The sequence below is a fragment of the Anas platyrhynchos genome, chromosome 22 (genome assembly GCF_047663525.1).
Source record: "Anas platyrhynchos isolate ZD024472 breed Pekin duck chromosome 22, IASCAAS_PekinDuck_T2T, whole genome shotgun sequence".
NCBI lineage: Eukaryota > Metazoa > Chordata > Aves > Anseriformes > Anatidae > Anas > Anas platyrhynchos.
The window spans coordinates 5,001-10,996 of NC_092608.1; positions in this window are offsets into that span (position 1 = coordinate 5,001).

Consider the following 5,996-nt stretch of genomic DNA (forward strand, 5'->3'; position numbering starts at 1 on the left):
TCCCCCCTCATTTTGGTTCCCCCCCCCCCCTTGGGTCCCCCCGGAAACAAAACCCCGCACACTTGGTTCCCCCTCATTTTGGTTCCCCCCCCGGTGCGCCCCACAAATGGGTCCCCCCGGAAACAAAACCCCGCACACTTGGTTCCCCCCTCATTTTGGTTCCCCCCCCCCGGTGCGCCCCACAAATGGGTCCCCCCGGAAACAAAACCCCGCACACTTGGTTCCCCCCTCATTTTGGTTCCCCCCCCGGTGCGCCCCACAAATGGGTCCCCCCGGAAACAAAACCCCGCACACTTGGTTCCCCCCTCATTTTGGTTCCCCCCCCGGTGCGCCCCACAAATGGGTCCCCCCGGAAACAAAACCCCGCACACTTGGTTCCCCCCTCATTTTGGTTCCCCCCCCCCCGGTTCGCCCCACAAATGGGTCCCCCGGAAACAAAACCCCGCACACTTGGTTCCCCCCTCATTTTGGTTCCCCCCCGGTGCGCCCCACAAATGGGTCCCCCCGGAAACAAAACCCCGCACACTTGGTTCCCCCTCATTTTGGTTCCCCCCCACCCTTGGGGTCCCCCCAAGCCTCATGGACCCCCTCTGACCCTGATCTCTGACCCCCGACCTATGACCCCTGACCCCTGACCTCTGACCCCCGACATCTGACCCCTGACCTCTGACCCCTGACCTCTGACCCCCTGACCCTTGACCCCTGACCTCTGACGCCTGACCTCTGACCCCCCGACCCCTGACCTCTGACGCCTGACCCCTGACCTCTGACCCCTGACCCCTGACCTCCGGCCTCTGACCACTTACCCCGGACCTCTGACCCCCTGACTTATGACCCCTGACCCCTGACCTCTGACCCCCGACCACTGACTCCTGACCCCTGACCCCCGACCCCTGACCCCCGACCTCTGACCTCTGACCTGTGACCCCTGACCTCTGACCCCCTGACCCAATCCCAAGCCCAAAAATCCCAAGCCCAAAAAATAGGACTCTCAAAACCTAAACCCAAAAACTAAAACCTAAAAACCCAAAAACCTAAACCCAAAAACGCTCCAAACACTAATCCAAAAAAATAAGACGCTCAAAGCACTAACACAAAATATTAAGATGCTCAAAACCCTAACGCAAAAAATTAAGATGCTCCAAACCCTAACCCAAAAAATTAGGACACTCAAAACCTTAACCCTGGAGAACCTAACCTGAAAAAATCAATCAATAAATAAATAAAAATAAAATTTTAAAACCCTAACCCTAAATAATTGACCAAAAAGAAAACCCTAAGACCCTAACCCTAAAAAACCTTTCAACACTACAACCCATAAACTCTAAACCCTAACACACTAACCCTGAAAAACTTAAAACCTTAACCCCCAAATCCCTAAAATACTAACCGTTAAAAATCCAAACCTAAACAACTTAAAATCCTAAACATAAACCCTGAGAATACTTACCCTGAAACCCAACCCTAGTGCCCTACCCCTGAAACCTTAAAACCGTGAATCAATCTTTGGAAAATAACATAGGCTCAGGAGAGGATCTCACTACGCTTACCCTGACTCTGACTCTGACCCTGACCCTAACCCTAACCCTACCCCTAACCCTAAGCATCACCCTCTAACCCTAACCCTAACACTAACCCAAAACCTAACCCTAACTCTAACCCTACCCCTAACCCTAACCCCTAACCATAAACCTAACCCCCTAACCCTAACCCTAACCCTAACCCCCTAACCATAACCCTAGCCCTAACCCTAACCCAAATCCCTAACCCTAAACCGAGCCCTAACCCGAACCCTCACCCTAACCCTAACCCGCCTAACCCTAACCCTAAACCTAACCCTAACCCCGAACCCGAACCCTAACCCCCTAACCATAACCCTAAGCCCTAACCCTAACCCTAATGAACCCTAAGCCTAACCCTATCCCTAACCCTAACGCTAACCTTAACCCTAACCCTAAACCTAACGCCCTGACCATAACCCTAACCCAAACCCTAACCCCAAACCCTAACACTACCCCTAACCCTACCACCCCCTAATACTACCCCTAACCCCTAACGATAACCCTAGCCCTAACCCTAAAGAACCCTAACCTTAAACGAAAACCCTAACCCTAACCCCCTGGCAACCGCACCCCGCACACTTGGTTCCCCCCTCTTTTGGTTCCCCCCCCCCCCTTGAGTCCCCCCGGAAACAAAACCCCGCACACTTGGTTCCCCCCTCATTTTGGTTCCCCCCCCGGTGCGCCACACAAATGGGTCCACCCGGAAACAAAACCCCGCACACTTGGTTCCCCCCTCATTTTGGTTCCCCCCCGGTGCGCCCCACAAATGGGTCCCCCCGGAAACAAAGCCCCGCACACTTGGTTCCCCCCTCATTTTGGTTCCCCCCCCCCGGTGCGCCCCACAAATGGGTCCCCCCGGAAACAAAACCCCGCACACTTGGTTCCCCCCTCATTTTGGTTCCCCCCCCCCCCCGGTGCGCCCCACAAATGGGTCCCCCCGGAAACAAAACCCCGCACACTTGGTTCCCCCCTCATTTTGGTTCCCCCCCCCCGGTGCGCCCCACAAATGGGTCCCCCCGGAAACAAAACCCCGCACACTTGGTTCCCCCCTCATTTTGGTTCCCCCCCCGGTGCGCCCCACAAATGGGTCCCCCCGGAAACAAAACCCCGCACACTTGGTTCCCCCCTCATTTTGGTTCCCCCCCACCCTTGGGGTCCCCCCAAGCCTCATGGACCCCCTCTGACCCCTGATCTCTGACCCCCGACCTATGACCCCTGACCCCTGACCCCTGACCTCTGACCCCCGACCTCTGACCCCTGACCTCTGACCCCCTGACCCTTGACCCCTGACCTCTGACGCCTGACCTCTGAACCCCCGACCCCTGACCTCTGACGCCTGACCCCTGACCTCTGACCCCTGACCCCTGACCTCCGGCCTCTGACCACTTACCCCGGACCTCTGACCCCCTGACTTATGACCCCTGACCCCTGACCTCTGACCCCCGACCACTGACTCCTGACCCCTGACCCCCGACCCCTGACCCCCGACCTCTGACCTCTGACCTGTGACCCCTGACCTCTGACCCCCTGACCCAATCCCAAGCCCAAAAATCCCAAGCCCAAAAAATAGGACTCTCAAAACCTAAACCCAAAAACTAAAACCTAAAAACCCAAAAACCTAAACCCAAAAACGCTCCAAACACTAATCCAAAAAAATAAGACGCTCAAAGCACTAACACAAAATATTAAGATGCTCAAAACCCTAACGCAAAAAATTAAGATGCTCCAAACCCTAACCCAAAAAATTAGGACACTCAAAACCTTAACCCTGGAGAACCTAACCTGAAAAAATCAATCAATAAATAAATAAAAATAAAATTTTAAAACCCTAACCCTAAATAATTGACCAAAAAGAAAACCCTAAGACCCTAACCCTAAAAAACCTTTCAACACTACAACCCATAAACTCTAAAACCCTAACACACTAACCCTGAAAAACTTAAAACCTTAACCCCTAAATCCCTAAAATACTAACCGTTAAAAATCCAAACCTAAACAACTTAAAATCCTAAACATAAACCCTGAGAATACTTACCCTGAAACCCAACCCTAGTGCCCTACCCCTGAAACCATAAAACCGTGAATCAATCTTTGGAAAATAACATAGGCTCAGGAGAGGATCTCACTACGCTTACCCTGACTCTGACTCTGACCCTGACCCTAACCCTAACCCTAACCCTAACCCTAAGCATCACCCTCTAACCCTAACCCTAACACTAACCCAAAACCTAACCCTAACTCTAACCCTACCCCTAACCCTAACCCCTAACCATAAACCTAACCCCCTAACCCTAACCCTAACCCTAACCCCCTAACCATAACCCTAGCCCTAACCCTAACCCAAATCCCTAACCCTAAACCGAGCCCTAACCCGAACCCTCACCCTAACCCTAACCCGCCTAACCCTAACCCTAAACCTAACCCTAACCCCGAACCCGAACCCTAACCCCCTAACCATAACCCTAAGCCCTAACCCTAACCCTAATGAACCCTAAGCCTAACCCTATCCCTAACCCTAACGCTAACCTTAACCCTAACCCTAAACCTAACGCCCTGACCATAACCCTAACCCAAACCCTAACCCCAAACCCTAACACTACCCCTAACCCTAACCCCTAACCCTACCCCCCTAATACTACCCCTAACCCCCTAACGATAACCCTAGCCCTAACCCTAAAGAACCCTAACCTTAAACGAAAACCCTAACCCTAACCCTAACCCCCTGGCAACCGCACCCCGCACACTTGGTTCCCCCCTCATTTTGGTTCCCCCCCCGGTGCGCCCCACAAATGGGTCCCCCCGGAAACAAAACCCCGCACACTTGGTTCCCCCCTCATTTTGGTTCCCCCCCCGGTGCGCCCCACAAATGGGTCCCCCCGGAAACAAAACCCCGCACACTTGGTTCCCCCCTCATTTTGGTTCCCCCCCCCCGGTGCGCCCCACAAATGGGTCCCCCCGGAAACAAAACCCCGCACACTTGGTTCCCCCCTCATTTTGGTTCCCCCCCCGGTGCGCCCCACAAATGGGTCCCCCCGGAAACAAAACCCCGCACACTTGGTTCCCCCCTCATTTTGGTTCCCCCCCCCGGTGCGCCCCACAAATGGGTCCCCCCGGAAACAAAACCCCGCACACTTGGTTCCCCCCTCATTTTGGTTCCCCCCCGGTGCGCCCCACAAATGGGTCCCCCCGGAAACAAAACCCCGCACACTTGGTTCCCCCCTCATTTTGGTTCCCCCCCCCGGTGCGCCCCACAAATGGGTCCCCCCGGAAACAAAACCCCGCACACTTGGTTCCCCCCTCATTTTGGTTCCCCCCCCCCGGTGCGCCCCACAAATGGGTCCCCCCGGAAACAAAACCCCGCACACTTGGTTCCCCCCTCATTTTGGTTCCCCCCCCCGGTGCGCCCCACAAATGGGTCCCCCCGGAAACAAAACCCCGCACACTTGGTTCCCCCCTCATTTTGGTTCCCCCCCACCCTTGGGGTCCCCCCAAGCCTCATGGACCCCCTCTGACCCCTGATCTCTGACCCCCGACCTATGACCCCTGACCCCTGACTCCTGACCTCTGACCCCCGACCTCTGACCCCTGACCTCTGACCCCTGACCTCTGACCCCCTGACCCTTGACCCCTGACCTCTGACGCCTGACCTCTGACCCCCCGACCCCTGACCTCTGACGCCTGACCCCTGACCTCTGACCCCTGACCCCTGACCTCCGGCCTCTGACCACTTACCCCGGACCTCTGACCCCCTGACTTATGACCCCTGACCCCTGACCTCTGACCCCCGACCACTGACTCCTGACCCCTGACCCCCGACCCCTGACCCCCGACCTCTGACCTCTGACCTGTGACCCCTGACCTCTGACCCCCTGACCCAATCCCAAGCCCAAAAATCCCAAGCCCAAAAAATAGGACTCTCAAAACCTAAACCCAAAAACTAAAACCTAAAAACCCAAAAACCTAAACCCAAAAACGCTCCAAACACTAATCCAAAAAAATAAGACGCTCAAAGCACTAACACAAAATATTAAGATGCTCAAAACCCTAACGCAAAAAATTAAGATGCTCCAAACCCTAACCCAAAAAATTAGGACACTCAAAACCTTAACCCTGGAGAACCTAACCTGAAAAAATCAATCAATAAATAAATAAAAATAAAATTTTAAAACCCTAACCCTAAATAATTGACCAAAAAGAAAACCCTAAGACCCTAACCCTAAAAAACCTTTCAACACTACAACCCATAAACTCTAAAACCCTAACACACTAACCCTGAAAAACTTAAAACCTTAACCCCCAAATCCCTAAAATACTAACCGTTAAAAATCCAAACCTAAACAACTTAAAATCCTAAACATAAACCCTGAGAATACTTACCCTGAAACCCAACCCTAGTGCCCTACCCCTGAAACCATAAAACCGTGAATCAATCTT